Raw genomic sequence first — 20,504 nt, 5'->3', positions numbered from 1 at the left:
TGGTTGGATCTTCTTGCAGTCCAAGGGACTCTCAAGAGTCTTCTCCAACACCACAGTTCAAAAGCATCAATTCTTCAGTGCTCAGCCTTCCTCACAGTCCAACTCTCACATCCATACATGACCACTGGAAAAACCATAGCCTTGACTAGACGGACCTGTTGGCAAAATAATGTCTCTGCTTTTGAATATGCTATCTAGGTTGGTCATAACTTTCCTTCCAAGGAGTAAGCGTCTTTTAATTTCATGGCTGCAGTCACCATCTGCAGTGATTTTGGAGCCCCAAAAAATAGTCTGACACTGTTCCCACTGTTCCCCATCTATTTCCCATGAAGTGATGGGACCAGATGCCACGATCTTCATTTTCTGAATGTTGAGCTTTAAGCCAACTTTTTCACTTTCCTCTTTCACCTTCATCAAGAGACTTTTTAGTTCCTCTTCACTTTCTGCCATAAGGGTGGTGTCAACTGCATATCTGAGGTTATTGATATTTCTCCTGGTAATCTTGATTCCAGCTTGTGTTTCTTCCAGTCCAGCATTTCTCATGATGTACTCTGCATATAAATTAAATAAGCAGGGTGACAATATAAAGCCTTGACATACTCCTTTTCCTATTTGGAACCAGACTGTTGTTCCATGTCCAGTTCTAACTGTTGCTTCCTGACCTGCATACAGATTTCTCAAGAGGCTGGTCAGGTGATCTGGTATTCCCATCTCTTTCAGAATTTTCCACAGTTTATTGTGATCCACACAGTCAAAGGCTTTGGCATAGTCAATAAAGAAGAAATAAATGTTTTTCTGGAACTCTCTTGCTTTTTCCATGATCCAGCAGATGTTGGCAATTTGATCTCTGGTTCCTCTGCCTTTTCTAAAACCACCTTGAACATCTGGAAGTTCACGGTTCATGTCTTGCTGAAGCCTGGCTTGGAGAATTTTGAGCATTACTTTACTAGCATGTGAGATGAGTGCAATTGTGTGGTAGTTTGAGCATTCTTTGGCAATGCCTTTCTTTGGGATTGGAATGAAAACTGCCCTTTTCCAGTCCTGTGGCCACTGCTGAGTTTTCCAAATTTGCTGGCATATTGAGTGCAGCACTTTCACAGCATCATCTTTCAGCATTTGCAATAGCTCAACTGGAATTCCATCAACTCCACTAGCTTTTTTCATAGTGATGCTTTCTAAGGCCCACTTGACTTCACATTCCAGGATGTCTGGCTCTAGATAAGTGATCACACCATCGTGATCATCTTTCCTTAGTGAACATTTATTCATTGTTTTTCAGATTCTCTCTAAACTTAGTTTCATTTATATCATTGCTTCAGAATTGGTAGGAGTATTTTACAACCTTCCTAATACTGCAAGGTTTCTATTAATTTTCTTGGTACTTCCCCCAATTTTGATTTTAAATATTCTGAGATTATGTTATGCAGCCCTTAAGTCATCATAGCTGTTTCATCCTTCTATCAAATGACAATCCCTGTATCTCTGCCTTGGATACTCATTTAATCTATATTTTTTCCAGAGGGCTACCTTCTAACATCCCTCTTCTTTTCTTTAGCTTCGGCTACCTCTCTCTTCTCTACTGCAGCATTTGAGAATGTTCAAATTTTTCTGGTCCTCAGAAACAAGCAAGTTAATAGTGAATTCCTTCCATTGATCCCACATTCCATTTCTGCTGCTGAATGAGCTCTTCTCCTTTACAGCCATAATTCTTTACTCTAACACCTTTTCTGTCTTTTGCCCTGACCACTTTACTAAGCTGTGTTTGCAGTGTCACTCCAGATATTGCTGTTACTAAATCCAGTGGGCACATATCTTACTTGACATCCCTGAACCAATTCATAATTCCACTTTGGCTTCGGTTCCATTAAACTGTCAACTTTTTCCTTCCTGCTCAGTCTCTCCTGAGTTTCAACACATAGGTAGGGAGAATGGACAGTTTTCCCATAATTTTCATAAAATCTCAAGAGGTCATCATTAAAGCCCTGTATTTACATTTCCTGATAGTCAACCAAGTCAGTAAAAAAATTCAAATCTTATGCAGATAGCATTAGGCAGATATTGATATTGGCTTATTTTGAAAATTATTTTATTATAGATGCTACCTAAAATTATCAGTATAAGTCAGTGTTTATTAACAAGTAAGAGTTCTATAACAGGATTGAAATAATACATGCTTGTGAGGTAGTTTCAGGTTATGATAGCAACTAATGTTCATTTTCGTTATCTTGATACCGACATGTATTAAAATTAAGTTTTACTTGAATTAATGGTCTAGAAGTTGCTGATTATTGTTGTGCTTCATGGTTTAGTGTACATTATTTGAAGATGATCATATCAGAGTGCTCCAGAATTCAGTAATTGCTCCCTGCAGAGTGATTGCTGGTTTCTCCTTTGAAGTAGCTTGTCTTAGGAAAGTGTATCATGCAGAATGCATGATCATTTTCTTTTATTTTACTCAGGAGTTTTAAATACATGCAGTAAAGGTAAAAGTTGTGTTTTTATTCCAAAGCACAGTGAAATGTCTTTTAAAAAATATAGGAATTCCAGCTATCACTGTTTGAAAGGGCTTGATTTTCTCTCTGAGATCATGAATCTTTGATAAAATATGCAAATAATTATAATTGTATGTAATTGCATATCAGTTTTCCATAACTGTTTTTGATAGTTCATATTTTTACTACTCTCCAGTTATCTGTGATTTACTCCTCATACTTTTAATTATTAATGCATATTCAAATGTAGCATCAACATTTTAATATAAAAAATTTACTTTGTTTTTTTCTGATCTATTATTTTATGAATATTGAGATAATTTTTATGTATACAATTTTAAATAGCTACAGAAGACACGTATTATCTCCATCCTGTCAGGATCTACCACATTCAAACCATAAATATTGGAGGGGAAATGGGACAATATATCTACTAAAATCTTATTTGGAATCAACACAGTTTAGAGTGAAAGTTATTATTCACTATTTATTAAAGCCATTGTGAAGATGGAAATATTTTAATAAATTACTGTAGCCAGTTCTCATACCATCAAGTCAGAATCTTTGATTGGCAATATCTAGATATTACTGTTAAAACAAAATCCCATAGATAGTCTTAATGTGCAGCAACTTTTGAGATATGCACAGCTTTAGTTAAATAATAGAACACTTAAGTATTAAAATCAGGGTGTAGAGCATACCTGTAATTTAATAAATGGTAAGTGTTATTGTTATTAGTGGCATTGTTGTCATCATCATCATATCATCATTTTTCAGTTGTAAATTGTAAAAATGAAAATTTTCATGTTAACTGTGCCACAGATATGCATGAAATTGTTATAAAAATCAGACCTATATGTGGACATATTTATATATGTGAAATAATAGTATGCCAAGTAGAAAAAAATCTGGGGTAAACATACACCCATTAGGTGCAAAGGGCTTCCCAGATGGTGCTAGTGGTAAAGAATCCACCTGCCAATGCAGGAAATGAAAGAGACGCAGGTTCAATAGCTTTTTTAGTATTTTTTTGCTTATTCTCTTTGTGTGTATCCTAAGATCTGATAGCATCATTAATTTATTTCTCACTTGAGTTTTCAGATCTTATCTGTTTTAATTGAAAGTGATAGTCGCTCAGTCTTGTCCAACTCTGCGACTCCATGGACTTTATATAGTATATAGTTCATGTAATTCTCTAGGCTAGAATACTGGAGTGGAAAGCCCATTCCCTTCTCCAGTCCCTCAACACAGGGATTTAACCCAGGACTCCCACAATGGAGAAGGAAATGGCAGCCCAATCCAGTATTCTTGCCTCGAGAGTCCCATGACAGAAGAGCCCAGCAGGCTGCAATCCATGGCATCTCAAAGAGTCATACATGTCTGAAGCATCTGAGCTCCCACATTGCAGGTGGATCCTTTACCAGCTGAGCCATCAGGGAAACCCAAGAATACTGGAGTGGGTAGCCTACCCCTTCTCCAGAGGATCTTCCTGACCCAGAAATTGAACAGGGATCTCCTGTATTGCAGGTGGATTCTTTACCAGCTGAGCGACCAGGGAAGCCTTTATCTGTATTAAATGTGGTATAAAATTCAAAGTTATGCATTGTGGCTCTTCATTGGTGAACATGGCACATCCTATAATCTGTTATTGTCACATTAGACTTTAATTTAGGGTGGAACAGATATTAAAACATTTATATTTGAGGATGTAAAGCCAAAAAATGTATAATGGCTGAATAAATGTTTTTTTAGGGAATTCTATTATGCACAGGAGGGAGACAATTCTTACTCTCCTTAATCCATCATATACACAAATGACAAGGAAGATTCAATTAACACACCTCCACTGGAAGACATCAAAATCTGGAGAAGGAATGGTGTCATAGTAGTGTCTAACCAGAATGAAGCCTATTTTGAGAAATGAATATTGATTTTTATGTTTACTGACATAGTGATGAGTTCTTCAAAATGTGTAAACTGAAGAATTCATCTAGATGGTTGAATGTTATCTTTTTGAAGAAAAGTTAGTGTCCTCCAGCTTTATCGATTGTTGGTAGGGAATCAAAATCAAATATCTTATGACAAATATCAAAACATAAGTTAAAAATGAGGATGATACTTAAGAATCATTGTAAAATCTCTTTAATTTACAACTGAAAGATGATTGATAGTGCATACAGACTTGAAATTGAAAATTTTGAATAGATTTTTCATAAAAATCAGCATTATTGAGAAAACACAATATTTTAAAGATATTTTTCTGCTCCCATTATTATGTTTAAAGCAATTAAAAATATATAGTGCCTATCAGAGTGTCTTGCACCCTCTATACTGTCAAATTACTAATATAGTAAATATCAAATCACGAATTTTTTAAATAAATTCAAATATTTTAGTTAGCAGTATGGTTTCAAGTCCTGGTTACTTATGAATTCACTATGTTTCTTTAGCTATGACACTGGTTTTCCTTAGTTGTAAAAAGAGGTTGAGAATAACTACCTCATATCATTTTTGAGATGACTATATAAAGGAAAAAATAGGGTTTAATTCTAAATTCTGTTATTTTCTATGAGGTTGTTACATAGTCAACAATTATGCTGCCACCAAACATTGAAAAAGTGTCAGAATAAATGAAATAACTCCTCTTATATTTGACCATCAGAAAGTGCAGAACCATGATCCCAAAGAGAAGAGAATCAAATGAGGCAAGCCCTATGAATGCCCTTACCTTTTGTGTGGAACTTTGTTCAGAATGATGTCTAGAGAACAGGAATCAGAACATCTCAATGTCCTTGCAGAGTTTAGGAGAGAGAGATTTAAATGAGGGAAGGTACCTTGAGGGGAGACTACTTGAGTGACTGAAGCTACACATAAAGATAACTCCAGAGACCTTCAGAGGGGTCTTCAGTGAATACTTAAATATGAAGGCCTGAAGTGATACTTGATTATGCCAAGGAGATAAAGGAAGGTATCTGCTGAGTGGCATGCCTCAATCAATGATTTTGAGGTGAAATTATGTATGTGTTTATAATGTGCCTATTAGTGTAAATAGTTTAGTTGGGTTGGAGAAATCATTAAATGGACGGTGAATTTATAACTCTGCATGACCTGTAGGTATGGAAATGCACACTAAGAGCCACATACAAATACTTTTGCTAATGAAGGATACAAAAACAGTGAGAAGTATTAAACAGTGATAGAAACAAGCAGTAAAAGCCTTAAAAAAGAAAAAAAAAGTGGGGGGGTATTCACCAAAGAAAGATTTAAAAATAGTATTGAGTGTGCTGACTGAAAGCATAATTTCAACTTAAGACTTACTATGGGTGAATCTGAGAAAGTAAGCCCATTATGCTTAAGAAATCTATAGAGGAATGGGACTTTACATTTAAAGAGATAAAGGATTGTTAATAGAAAATTATGGTCTGTTGGAGGGGATCATTTATTCCTCACTCATGTTCCCATAGAGAGGGACATTGTTTAAAATGATAGTTCTTGTCTTTCTCTCCATCTTATTTAATCTAGTAGGTTGACCTCAGTGAGTAGTGAACTTAGGAAAATGAGCTAGATGCGTGTGTTGAGCATCCCTCTGACCTCTTGTTTTGGGGACTGCCCTGGGCACAGACTGTGTATCATGACCACCTTTATTCTTCTGTATAGTAAATTTCATAAGGTAGGTCCTTGGAGAGAAGCGTACAGTTTTTCAGTTCAGTGTATAACTAGAGTGCATAAAGCTAATTCTGGGTTAATATATTAGCAAACTCACTTGCCTGATGGTCTTAGCACCGTATTTACCAAACTTGCTCTAATGTTTGGATCTCTGGCTATGATACTCATATGTTTATCTCACAATATTTTACAAATTTGAATATGAGGAAAGGGTTATTATTACTGTTCTCAAATTTCAAGAAAGACAAGGACTAAGGAGAAATAACTGGGGACAAATCAATCAATAAGCATCTTATGAAAATGAGGAGAAGAGTGAGTTTTGGGTTCTGAAAAATGTTGGAAGCATTTTGTCAGTGTGAGCTTATGGAAGATAAAAGGAGACTGGAGGAGAGAATATTTCATATTCTAGAAAATAATGGCCTCTTGGGCCTCAACAGAATTCAGCAGAGACTTGGGAAAAGTTGTCAACAATTTGGTTGGGTCATGTCTGCCGTTTTTCTCTTTCTACAGTGGTGATGGCAATTGCCTTTGAACCTTGTCAGTGGGCATTTGTAGATTAGAAGTAAGAGTGGGCAGGAACAATTAAGCGTGAATCTCGTGGTTCTCTTCAAGACAGGGAACCAGGTGAAAATGAGCCCCAACTTCTGAAGGTTTGGTCTCTGTTAATACTCCTTATCCAGTCAGTATTCTGAGTTAAGTCAGTATTCCTTAGAGACCAGGATGGCATCTTTAGAATAAAGTCCAAACTCTTTAATACATGAAAACCTATGAAACTCTATGCACTTTGACCTCTATTTTTCTTCTTCCTTTCTGCTACCTATCCCTAAACCTAACTGAACCAGTTGTGTTATTCTTTTTCAAAACTCACATGGAAGGTAGTTTATACTTGCCTGAAACTTCTCCATTCATTACTGCAGAGACAGAATATCTTCAGGTTAGTTCATTCATTTTAAGTATGTTACTTCTCTGGCACTGCATTTTTACAGTCTTGCATTTTGGGGGTGAGGGGATGATAAATCTTTTTTTAAAGATTGAAATTCTGCACATTCATTTCTTGTTATTTACTAGTACCTCTACCTAAAAAGGTGGCTCAGTGGTAAAATATCTGCCTGCCAATGTGGGAGATGCAGGTTTGACCCCTGGGTCAGGAAGATTCCCTGGAGGAGAAAATGGCAATCCAGTCCAGTATTCTTGCCTGGGAAACCTCATGGACAGATGAGCCTTGTGGACCGTAGTCCATGGGGTCACAAAGAGTTGGACATGACTTGGTGACCAAACAACAGTGTTGAGTTAACCCTCTTGAAAAGAAATGGAAGATGTAATAGTCATCTATTCCAGTAAAAACACCTACATAAGAATTATTCAGGTGCTTTGAAAATGCACATTCCTGAGCTCTATCCTAGACCCATAAAACCAAAATATCTTGTGATACAGCTGAAAAAAAGAAAAAAAATTCCTGCACTTAAGTAAGCTTCCTAGGTGATTTCTCTTATGCCAAAGTGAAATAATCTCTGAGTCAATGTGAAAGACAAACTGACAACTAAAATTCAGTGGCATGAGTCAAAATAAGGATGCATTTTCTAATGCTAAAGTGGTCTGTCTCATTCAGTGAGATGAAATGAGATCTAAAATGTTGTATCAAGGACGGTTCAACCAAATGAAGAGGCTGGGAGGAAGTAGAAAATGTCCTAAGCAAAATTAAATGGGTATGCAAAGACTTGGTGATGAGAAAAAAGCATGGGCATCTATTGGAGGATCTGAAAATAGTTCAGCTTGGACAAGGTACATGTTTGTGGGGATGTAGAGGAAGGCCAGGGCAGGAATGTGTGTGTGTGTGGCTGTGGATAGGGGGAAAGACCAGGGCAGGAATAGCAAGAGATACAATTGGAGAAATAAGCAGTGAGTAGCTAGGTTATAAATGGGCCTTGTAAAGCATCTTAAGGGCTTTGTATGTCACCTTAAGGGGGAAAAAGAAGGCAGAGAAGAGGATATGAACATGCTTACATTTTAGAAAGCTCATTGTTTGAGGGGGATTTGACCCAAAGCTATTTAACCTGGCAATAGGCAGGTGACTGTCATAAAACTGAAGGCTAGTTGTTCCCCAAGTGTGGCACGTGCTTCCTAGGAGATCAGATCCATGCCACCCATGCAGAAAAGAGTATTTGAGCTATTTATTTTTCAACTTATCTTTGTGTACTTTCTGTTTTATGCTCTCTAATATTTAAAGATTGAATAATGTAAGCTTACCTGCATGATTTATAAAAAAAATAAATGTATACATTTTAGAAGTACTTGCTTAAGGTTTCCACTGATATAGAATCATGGTAAAGACTTGATAAACACTGCTCTAGACAAGAGGTCGGAGAAGGACATGGAAACCCACTCCAGTATTCTTGCCTAGAGAATCCCATGGACAGAGGAGCCTGATGGGCTGCTGTCCATGGGGTCACACAGAGTCGGACGTGACTGAAGTGACTTAGTGGCAGCAGCAGCAGACAAGAGGTGATATCAACCAAAAATAGAATACAAGCACAAGGAGAGATACATAGATGAATTCAAGAGGTGTTTACAAAGTGCAATTGGAAAGATACAGTAATTTATTGCAAGTTCAAATTAAGAAAGAAGGAGGAATAAATGATAAATCTAGGTATTTGGCTTATACAGATGAGTGAGTAGTGTGTGGTGGTCTTTTTGGATATGGGAAAACTACAAACCAAAAGTAAAAAATATGTTCTAGAAATATGTGTCTACAGGAAAATATGAGAAAATTAAATTGTGAGAGTTAACTGGAATAAAATGGTGACTCTCACTGAGTTTTGTTTTGTGATATTTTGATGTACTCAGCATTAAAATCTTCAGATGCCTTTAAAAGAAAGTCAGTTTGGAGATTTGTTCCAATATAATTACTAAGAAGCCCTGTTATACTTTGAATGATGATTAATTGAAGTCTTATTGGAATAGAATAACAATGAATCACCACCCCCACCAACTCAGCATTTTCCTTTCCTGTAATGAAACTAGGCTTTCATATAAAATGACAGATGTCAATTACTTGTAAATGTATATGTGAAAACTGGGAGCAAAAGTGTTATACTTAGTTACTTTTAAAAATGTATAGCAAACAATAAAATTACAGTAAGGGCATGTGAATATATTTGTATGATATGCATATATTGAGTACATATTAAAATAACTTCTTAACCTGCCTGTTTTCCTTTAACTTCAATTAATAGAGATTATGCATCTCATATATGAGAAAATTATTTACTCCAGACCAACACATTGTAGAGTTGTGGATCATCTTTCCAATTTTCTTTACCTGCCCACAGCATGATTTCTTTTAGGCTCTGAGCTGTGCTAATTTGCATGCTGAATTAAACCACTTTATCACTTTGACTTCTTGTCTATAGGAGCATAGCTGGAGAGGAATGAAAAAAAAGTGGACAGTGCAGCTAGGAGCTGGAGGCATGTCCTACTGCTCGCATTGAGTTATGATAGTCTCTAGTGAATCGTGAAATTATAGAATGTTAAAGTTAGGAACAACCTCAGAGATCACGAAGGCCAACTTTTTCCTTTACAGGAAAATAACCTGCATTCAGTAGGGATAGGCAACTTGTTCAGGCTCATATAATCTCCAATAGCTAACCTTTTTTCTCTTCTTTTTTGAAATAGATCTATTTCACAGATCTTTTGTTTTCTGTTATGATCTATGTTTCAAGCAACTCAATAAATGTATTTTGTAGTAATTATTTGATAAACACATTGATATGATATAAAGTACAATATATTTGGTGGGTAACTGTAATATACTGTAATGTCATTTGCATAGCTTGCTTTTCAGTAGGAGAGGCAAGATGCAAACAAATAACAACTATTCAAAAGTGTGTGTAAAATGTGCTGTAAGAAAATTCAAGGTGCTGAAGGGTTTTGGAGAATATTAGGATTGCACTGGAATTGAAAAATCATAGAAGGCCTCCTTGAAATGGTGACATTTGGGTGAGTCTCTGTAATTTGGTAATATAATAAGAGCTATCTATTTGGTCTTCATCCCTGGTTTCTGGACTAAAGCTTCTAAATCTCTTGGACATTTTTGAGTCATAGGGATGATAGGAAAACATTTTTTGTTACAATATTTTGTCCCTGGTTCCTGACAAAAGAGATTCTGAGAACTTTGAAATTTCCGGCACAATATGAGTGTCCTTTTGTGGGTTAATGAGGTGACCAGAGGCCTGAGGTAGCTTCAGCATGGGGGCTGATCACCAGAAAGACCCAGGTATCCACAGAGGGTTGAAACTTTAAGTCCTACCCACTGACCTCTAAGGAGTGGAGAAGGGCTGGAGATTAATCAGCAGTGGTCAGTGATTTAATCAATCATGCCTACATAGTGAAAGTGTTAGTCAGTCATGTCCAACTCTTTGTGACCCCATGGACTATAGCCTGCTAGGCTCCTTTGCCCATGGAATTTCCCAGGCAAGAACACTGGGGTTCGGTAGCCATTCCTTTCTCCAGAGGATCTTCCCGATCCAGGGATCAAACCCGGGTCTCTTGCATTGCAGGCAGATTTTTTATCATCTGAGCCACCAAGGAAGCCCCCCAAAAATCCCTTTAACTACTGGGTTCAGAAAACTTTTGAGTCGGAGAATTTTTTACAAGTCCTGGAAGAGTGGTGCATCTCAACTCCGTGGAGACAGAAACTCCTTATCTAGTGATCCTTCTGGACCTCGCCCTCTTCATCTTGCTTGTACCTCTTCATCCAGCTGTCCATTTGCATCCTTTGTACTGTCATCTGTAATAAACTGAGAAGTGTAAGTACAGCAATTCCATGAGTTCTGTGAGCTATTATAGCAAATTATTAAAAGTGAAAAGAGGATTGTGGGAAACCCTAGTTAAAAGCTGATTGGTCTCAGAAGTACAAGTGACACCCTGGTACTTGAGACTGGCATCTGAAGTATGAGCAGCCTTGTGGGACTAATCCCTTAACCTGCTGGGCTAACTCTGAATGAATAATGTCAGAATTCAATTTAATTGTAGGACACCCTGATGTCTGACAGAAAATTAGAGAATTGCTTGTTGCTTGGTGTGGAAAACTCACACATCTGGTGTCAGAAATGTTGATAGTGAAAACTAATCATAGTCTCAGAGAATGGGTAGGCTATCAGTTGGCCTGCCAAGAAAAAAATGTGGTGTTATGAATAAAGATGAGGTGATGGGGAAGGAAATAGACATGTTTGAGAAATATAGTTGGAACAGTTTTTGGATCATTTGGGACAAATGGAGTAAGCCTGGAAAGAATAGATTAGGGCAGATTTGAAGAAAGCTTGACTACATCAGGTTGAGAGAGGAATGGTATGAGAATGGTATTATCTGTGAAAGTGAGACTGAGCTTTTAATTTCAGTGAACTTTTAATTTCAAAAGTAGTGAGGTATGGAACAGAGATGGCAGTAGGCACTATAGAAAGGGCAGAATTTGAGAAAAATGGCTCCTGATTCAGAATGGTGATAAGAGAGTCCAAATAAGACAGAAAAGAAGAACATGACAGATGTTGAGTTGACAAGAATTGAGGCTTTATTCTATGTAAGGAGTGGGGTGGAAAGAACACCCCATATTACACCAAGAGGGGAAGAAGAAGGGAAGTGTTTAAAGATGGAGATGACTGAATTAAGATCTAGACAGGTTGAGTTTAAGAAGTAAATGAAAAATTAATGTGTTGTGTCCATTAGGCAGATGAAAATGCGAGTCTTGTTCTTGAGAAAGTTTGGAATTATAGATGCATTTTGAAGTCCTTTGCAGAGAGGTATTGCCTAAAGTTATGATAAGAGTGGAAGAAGAAGACAGTGTACATAATAAATAGATGCATTCAAACTTGGTGGGTAGAAGACAGGAGAGAGAACAAGGGAGATCAAGATAGAAAACACTCTGAAGAAGAGTTGGCTTAACAGCTGCAAATGAAAATATGGATAGTTACAAAGGATGTTGGGCTTTCCTCGTGGCTCAGATGGTAAAGCATCTACCTGCAGTGTGGGAGACCTGGGTTTCATCCCTGGGTCAGGAAGATCCCCTGGGGAAGGAAATGGCAATTCACTCCAGTACTCTTGCCTGGAAAATTCCATGGACAGAGAGCCTGGTAGGCTACAGTCCATGGGGTTGCAAAGAGTCTGACACAACTGAGCGACTTCACTTTCACATTCACTTTTCACAAAGGGTGTTGATGAGTTGAAAGCCATTTTTAACCTCCAAATGAGGTTATTTGATTAAGGCAGAACACGTATTTATATCCAATGTGCTGTGTTGTTGTTCAGTGGCTAAGTCATATCTGACTCTTTCCAACCCCATTGGCTGCAGCACTCCAGGCCTCCCTGTCCCTTACCATCTTCCAGAGTTTGCCCAAGTTCATGTCCAATGCCTTTATTATCACATTTACCAGCCAAGGATCAGGGAAAAGGTTTAGTAACCTTATACTGCTAAAACTTACTTCAAACTATGACTTTAAAGTGTATCCCTCTCTAGTAAGCATTTATCCAATGTAAAATATATATTGGATACATACTGTGCGTCAGATAGTGTTCTAAGAAGCAGTAGGTATGCAGCAGTGTACAAGACAATCAATTTCTACACTTTTCTTTGTTTAGGTGATGGAAAAAATAAGTTAAAAAAACACATTATTTCCTGTGAACTGGTAAGAGGTGTTAGGGGAGGGAAGGTATTTGAATATTCACTCTGTGTATATTCATTTTGTATTTGAATATACACATATGAATGTTTAGGTAGATCTTTGCCAACAAAGGTCCATCTAGTCAAGGCTATGGTTTTTCCTGTGGTCATGTATGGATGTGAGAGTTGGACTGTGAAGAAGGCTGAGCGCCAAAAAATTGATGCTTTTGAACTGTGGTGTTGGAGAAGACTCTTGAGAGTCCCTTGGACTGCAAGGAGATCCAACCGGTCCATTCTGAAGGAGATCAGCCCTGGGATTTCTTTGGAAGGAATGATGCTAAAGCTGAAACTCCAGTACTTTGGCCACCTGATGCGAAGAGTTGACTCATTGGAAAAGTCTCTGATGCTGGGAGGGATTGGGGGCAGGAGGAGAAGGGGACGACAGAGGATGAGATGGCTGGATGGCATCACTGACTCGATGGACGTGAGTCTGAGTGAACTCCGGGAGTTGGTGATGGACAGGGAGGCCTGGCGTGCTGCGATTCATGGGGTCACAAATAGTTGGACACGACTGAGCGACTGAACTGAACTGAACTGAGATGACCTAAAATTCTTCAAAAAGCAACAAATCAACAACAGAGAGTCAGATAATTTTATCTAACTGAGAAACAATGGAAGGTCAGCACCTTTCTTGCATTCCTCTAATCAAACTGTGGAGATAGCATTGCTTTTATTCTTCAGTTGCAAATTTCATCACAGTTTGCACAACTGAGTATTATAAATTTAAGTGTTTTGAATCCACACTGAAACATACATCGTAAATGCTTTTGTGAATTTTCTCTATAAGCAATGCAGTCAAGAATTTCCAGGAAGTGATTTATTTTGATAACACCATCAGTGCTGTATATAATGCCTTCAATGTATAATTTTTGTAACTTTTTTTGCTAATTACTCAATGAAGTTTTTATTTAAAAAGCAGTGATTTTCCTTTCTAAATATATGTACAAATATAGATAGCATAATATATACCAAATTTGATCTAGGAAATAAATTATTTAATGAGTATTTGTCACTTGTAATGAACAGTTTATTATTTCCTGTAGGTAATATACAATTTAATGAAAATTGTTATTATTGATGATACAATGGCAGTGCTATCACTTTTATTATGAAAACATTCTTTATGCACACTATCATTCTTATATACCCGCTGTGCTAATGTCTTTTCATTGAGAGCTGTGAGGCCTGTAATCTAGTTGCCTGGGAAATATAGGCATTTGACTGAAAAACAAGTTATTTATAATGTAGGGGATTTGCTCCTGGTTATTATTTCCATCTGTATGAAGCATGTCTATATAAGGATTGAATCTAATATTTTGGTTTCTCATTAGCAATACAGTCTAATGACCCTAAGTGATTTATTTAGAAAAGGCTGCTTAACACCATGTCGTGGTCTATCCTAATTGCTACTCAAGATACCTATTGGTTATTTCACAATATTTTATATTAGAATCATGAGGGCTTTCCACTACTGATCTGTTGGTTATTGTGAGATGTGTGTGTGTGTGTGTGTGTGTGTGTAATTTTCTTGGGGAATAATCTTTCAATGGCTGCATAAAATAATTTGCAAAGTTTATTAATGTGTTATTGAAATTTGTGTCATAGATAGGAAATACTATACTGAAGAATAGTATAAGATATAAGAGTTTCATAAATTAATAATGCTAGTATTAATTTTGATACAAACCATTATTATATGATCTTCCATTTCAACATAGGTATATTTGGAAAGTCATTTTTCACATACATTTTTTAAATTAAAATTCATAAGAAAAAATATCTTGGGTCTTATGACTGGTAAAATAGTGCACCTCCTGTGCAACTAATTTTTTTTTTTTTATTTTACAGACACTTTTACCGTGTATTGTTGTTTTTACCAAAGTAGAGTATGTTACATAATGTAACAAGAGACAAGCAAAATCACAGATAATGTGATGGAAATTTTAGTTTGCTTTTCCCATGGGTAATAATTTCAAACAAGTAAAATGTTTAATCTGTATGTATTATGAAGGAGAAAACAAAATTTCTAGGACTGTTTAAGATAAACATGAGACTTGAGATAATTTTTTCTTGCTCCTGCCTCATAGCATCACTGAAGCTATGTAAACACTCTTCAGTGGAGAATTTTTTTTATAAAAAGAGATAAAATTATCCTGTTTTCTTCTTTTATTTGACTTAAAAAATACATGGCATGAATTTTCGGTGACAAATTCCTAACCTTAGCTTCATCTCGCATGTGTGCTCAGTGGCTCTCATGTCCAACTCTGTAACACTGTGGACTGTAGCATGCCAGCCTTCTCTGTCCATGCGATTTTCCAGGCAAGAATATTGGAGTGGGCTGCTATGTCCTTCTCAGAACTTCCTGACCCAGAGATTGAACCTGCATCTCCAACATTGGCAGGCAGATTCTTTACCACTGAGTCACCTAGGAAGCCTGTTAGTTTCATCTTATATCTTGCTTTTCTTCAAATTCTCACTTCCATTTTATCTTGTAATAATATATGTCTTAAAAACCACTTGAAATACACATTTTAAGATAAAATGTAAAGAAGAAGATCATATTTAGTTCATTGAGGGTATACAGGCAAATAATAATTGTACTAACACACAGAGTCAGAAAGAGTTAAAGGATTGGTGCCTAAACATTTTAGCTAATGTTCAGTGTGGAAGAAAGATGATAATGGTCTGTCTGGGAAATACACTTTCATTACTAATACAATTAGTGTAGTTCTTAAATTTAGTGCCATGCTCTGGGGACTGCAACTACAAGGGTGTTGGTGAAGGGAATGCAGTTACCCTTTCACCCTGTTTGTTAAACTCAATTAAACAAAATAAAAGTTGAGGGAGGATAATAGGACTATTGTAACATCATAATTTCTTATAGCCCATCTTTTACAAATTCTGTCTTTGCTACACTTTATTATTCCAAAATTAATAAATCCTGTTCATAGATAAAAGTGATTTTGTATATCTCAGGGCTATACTGTTGCTTAAACAAGCAATTTCATATATTCATTTTATAAAGATGTTCTTCCTTTCCTGCCAGAATCTTATGAAATTTTGTCCTTGGTATTAATTTCTACTCTGCTGCACTTGGAAAATCTTTTAGAATAGATTTAAGTGAATAAATTCTAGGCTTCTAACCTACTTATATAGGAATTTACAGTGGGATTTTAGAATCACATTGGAATAAAATCCCAAGAATTGTAATAGTGGGAGTGATTGATGTCAGTTCAGTCAGTCAGTTCAGTCGCTCAGTCATGTCCGACTCTTTGCGACCCCATGAATCACAGCACGCCAGGCCTCCCTGTCTATTACCAACTCCCAGAATTCACTCAAACTCACGTCCATTGAGTCGGTGATGCCATCTAGCCATCTCATCCTCTGTCGTCCCCTTCTCCTCCTGCCCCCAATCCCTCCCAGCATCAGGGTCTTTTCCAATGAGTCAGCTCTTTGCATGAGGTGGCCAAAGTATTGGAGTTTCAGCTTCAGCATCAGTCCGTCCAATGAACACCCAGGACTGATCTCCTTTAGGATGGACTGGCTGGATCTCCTTGCAGTCCAAGGGACTCTCTAGAGTCTTCTCCAGCACCAAAGTTCAAAAACATCAATTCTTCGGTGCTCAGCCTTCTTCACAGTCCAACTCTCACATCCATACATGACCATTGGAAAAACCATAGCCTTGACTAGACGGACCTTTGTTGGTGAAGTAATGTCTCTGCTTTTGAATATGCTATCTAGGTTGGTCATAACTTTCCTTCCAAAGAGTAAGCATTTTTAATTTCATGGCTGCAATCAACATCTGCAGTGATTTTGGAGCCCCCAAAATAAAGTCTGACACTATTTCCACTGTTTCCCCATCTATCCTCCATGAAGTGATGGGACCAGATGCCATGGTCTTAGTTTTCTGAATGTTGAGCTTTAAGCCCACTTTTTCACTCTCCTCTTTCACTTTCATCAAGAGGCTTTTTAGTTCTTCTTCACTTTCTGCCGTAAGAGTTGTGTCATCTGCGTGTCTGAGGTTATTGATATTTCTCCCGGCAATCTTGACTCCAGCTTGTGCTTCCTCCAGCCCAGTGTTTCTGGGCTGATGTACTCTGCATATAAGTTAATAAGCAGGGTGCCAACATACAGCCTTGACACACTCCTTTTCCTATTTGGAACCAGTCTGTTGTTCCATGTGCAGTTCTAAGTGTTGCTTCCTGACCTGCATATAGGTTTCTCAAGAGGCAGATCAGGTGGCCTGGTATTCCCATCTCTTTCAGATTGATGTACCTCATTCTAAATAGGTCAATTAAAACAACACCGCACCCCAAGCATGTAAATTTATATTTTTCCTTTCTTATTTCTTAAGTTCTGTTAAAAAAAATCCTTTATATGGTAACATTTTTTATACATTTTATAAAAGCTTTACCTATTCATTATTCAGAAAAATAATTATTCATATGATCAAACAAATTTGGATTTTATTTTTATTTTGTGGGTATACTATAAATATACCCTTTCTTGAGTCCTCTGAATCATTCTCCTCCCTTTTTGATGAGTTATGTCCACATCCTCACGATATTCTCATAAGTCTACACCTTAATTGCCGGCTCCTAAACTTGATGTGCTTCATTTGGCCACTTTCAGCCCTGGCAAACTCTCCATGACTTTCTAGTATTTGGCAGACTTGAAATGAGCTTGACGTCGCTCATGTTTGCTTTTAGCATTTGTCAACAGCTCAGTTTAATTCTGTACTCCTCTTGAGGTTTATCTTTGGTTAGCTTAATCCCCATTTCTTCTCTCTGGCACTAACTCCTTCACCCCTATCCCAGCTACAAAACTTTGGGTAGAGGAGAGTATACTGATAGGCAGAACCTAACTCCCAGATTGAAGTTTAAAGCAAAAGTAAACAGAGCACCAACCTCCAAAGTGTCGCATGTAATCTAAAAATGTTGTCACTTTTAGGAGGAATAATATTTTCCAGTAATGAACCTTTTCATTTAGCTCCAAATATGCCCCAGTTCTGTAATCTAGGGATGAAAAGTGGATATTTTCCAACTGATGATTGTTCCATGCCTGTGTCACAGAGATGAAATGCCTTACTTTGAATAAATACTCTGTTTTTCTTCTTAAACCATACCCTCATACCGCATCAAACAGTTGCATTAAAAATAAACAACAACAGTAAAACCAAAACAAGTCTATAAATAAGTATCCTTACAACTCAGACTCAAAAGATTCTACTAATAAAAATTCAGGAGGCAACCTGAATTGATAAATTCTTACAGAACTCAGTTTCAGTACAACATGAATCAAAGACATATGAGAAATTGTTGTTGTTCAGTCGCTAAGTCATGTCTGACTCTTTGTGACCCGATGGACTGCAGCATGCTAGGCTTCCCAGTCCTTCACTATCTCTTAATATCTGGGAAATTAGGGTAAGTCAGCACAGCTCTTTTAAAGAGAAGCAAACGGGGGGAAAAAATCATGAAATCTTAAAAATATCCTGGGGTTTAAAAAGAAGAGAACCACTCTAGGAAATTGAATGAGTATCTGAACAAATTTCTCTTTAGAAAAAAGAATGTATTAGACTTGTGTTCTCAACAAATTTCAAGAAAATGTTGCATGAATTAGTCTAAAATATACATCATGATGATGAACATGAGTTTGAGCAAATTTCAGGAGTTGGTGATGGACAGGAAAGCCTAGCATGCTGCGGTCCATGGAGTCACAAAGAGTCAGACACGAATGAGTGACTGAACTGAAATGATGAAGTATTTTGAAATAAGTAGAGCAAAGCAATGATGTATGGATTAAAATCACAATTGCAGCATTAGGGGGGATAGAATTTGAATGCATAAAAAATCAAATTACTTTAGTAGGAGATATATTAGAAACATAGTCTAAGAACATAGATGAAAAGGATAAAGTAATGTTCAAACTGTGAGAAAAGATAAATGCCCTGGAGAACATATTAGGAAAAACAGAGAGGAAATGATACTTGCTGCTGCTGCTGCTAAGTCGCTTCAGTCGTGTCCGACTCTGTGCGACCCCAGAGACGGCAACCCACCAGGCTCCCCCATCCCTGGGATTCTCCAGGCAAGAACACTGGAGTGGGTTGCCATTTCCTTCTCCAATGCATGAAAGTAAAAATTGAAAGTGAAGTCACTCAGTCGTGTCCGATTCTAGCAACCCCATGGACTGCAGCCTACCAGGCTCCTCCGTCCATGAGATTCTCCAGGCAAGAGTACTGGAGTGGGGTGCCATTGCCTTCTCCGGAAATGATACTTAAGAAATAATAGAAAAAAGCAGAATTGATTTTTAAAGAAATGACTGTAGCAAAAAATATAGAACCTGAGTCAAGTTTCAGGAAACCATAGCTAAAAATAAATACATACTAAAGATATAAAAGCAAACAAAAATCTTGATGGGTTTACCAAATCTACAGGTAAGGAAAAAGACTCCACAGTAATCCAAGACTTTAGAAGTAATATTTAAAAAGAGCAAAATTGGACTTACCTCTGACTTCTTGCATGCAGTCGTGAATGGTATAGTATGATGAAATGATATTGCATGTGGTAGTGAAGGAAAAAATGTGACATAGAATTCTGTGCTGCATATTACTTGTCATTTGTATGTGAAAGCAACAGAACGGTATACACAGATTACAGAATAGAACACGCACAGAATGCTCTTCATGAAAAATCTACTTAAAATTTTAGGATAAAAATAATTTGCAAATCACAAGTAATATGAAACAAATTGGGAATTGTTGTCTAGAAATAAATAACATAGAAAATGAACTGCTAAATTTTAAAGGTGTACATTGTCAATGCTTCTAGAAATTGTTCTGATTCTCCAATAATTTTTGTCATGTTCTGTTTCTCCCATCTTTTGAGAATTGGACACTGGGCAATTTATCAAATGGCAATATATCCAGTACTTAAAACTGTATATAGCCCTTAAGCTATTTTTAGCTTATTTTTGTGTATGGTGTGTATGGTGTGATGGAATGGTCTAACTTCATTGATTTGTGTACTTGTCCAGCTTTCCCAACACAACTTGCTGAAGAGACTGTCTTTTTTCCATTCTATGTTCCTTCCTTCTTTGTCAAATAGGAGAGTTTATGGGTGTTGGGTTTATCTCTGGGCTGTCTATTCTGTTACATTGATTCATATGTTTGTACCAATATCATTTTTTGATTACTGTATCTTTGTAGTATTATCTGACCTCTGGGGGGTTTATACCTCCAGCTTTGTTCTTTTTCCTCAGAATTGCTCTGGCAATTCTGGATCTTTTGTGGTTCTATACAGGTTTTAGGATTATTTGTTTTAGTTCTCCAAAAAATGTCATGGGTAATTTGATAGGGACTGAATTAAATCTATAGATTGCTTTCGGTAGTATGGCCATTTTAACAACATTAATTCTTCAAATCCAAGACAGGATTTGGATCTGAAGACAAATCAAAAAATCATTCCATTTTTTGAATTGTCTTAAGTTTCCTTTATCAATGTTTTATAGTTCTTAGCATGTAAGTTAGAAGTACATATTACAAACATTAATTCTAACCAAAAATTGATAGCCAAACCCCAAGCATTAATGTGAAACTACATGATGTTTTTACACTAAATGCTGATTTCTAGAGAGTA

Source organism: Bos indicus x Bos taurus, chromosome 5, assembly GCF_003369695.1.
Source record: "Bos indicus x Bos taurus breed Angus x Brahman F1 hybrid chromosome 5, Bos_hybrid_MaternalHap_v2.0, whole genome shotgun sequence".
NCBI classification, from domain to species: Eukaryota; Metazoa; Chordata; class Mammalia; order Artiodactyla; family Bovidae; genus Bos; species Bos indicus x Bos taurus.
Note: the sequence above shows the minus strand (reverse complement) of the source record.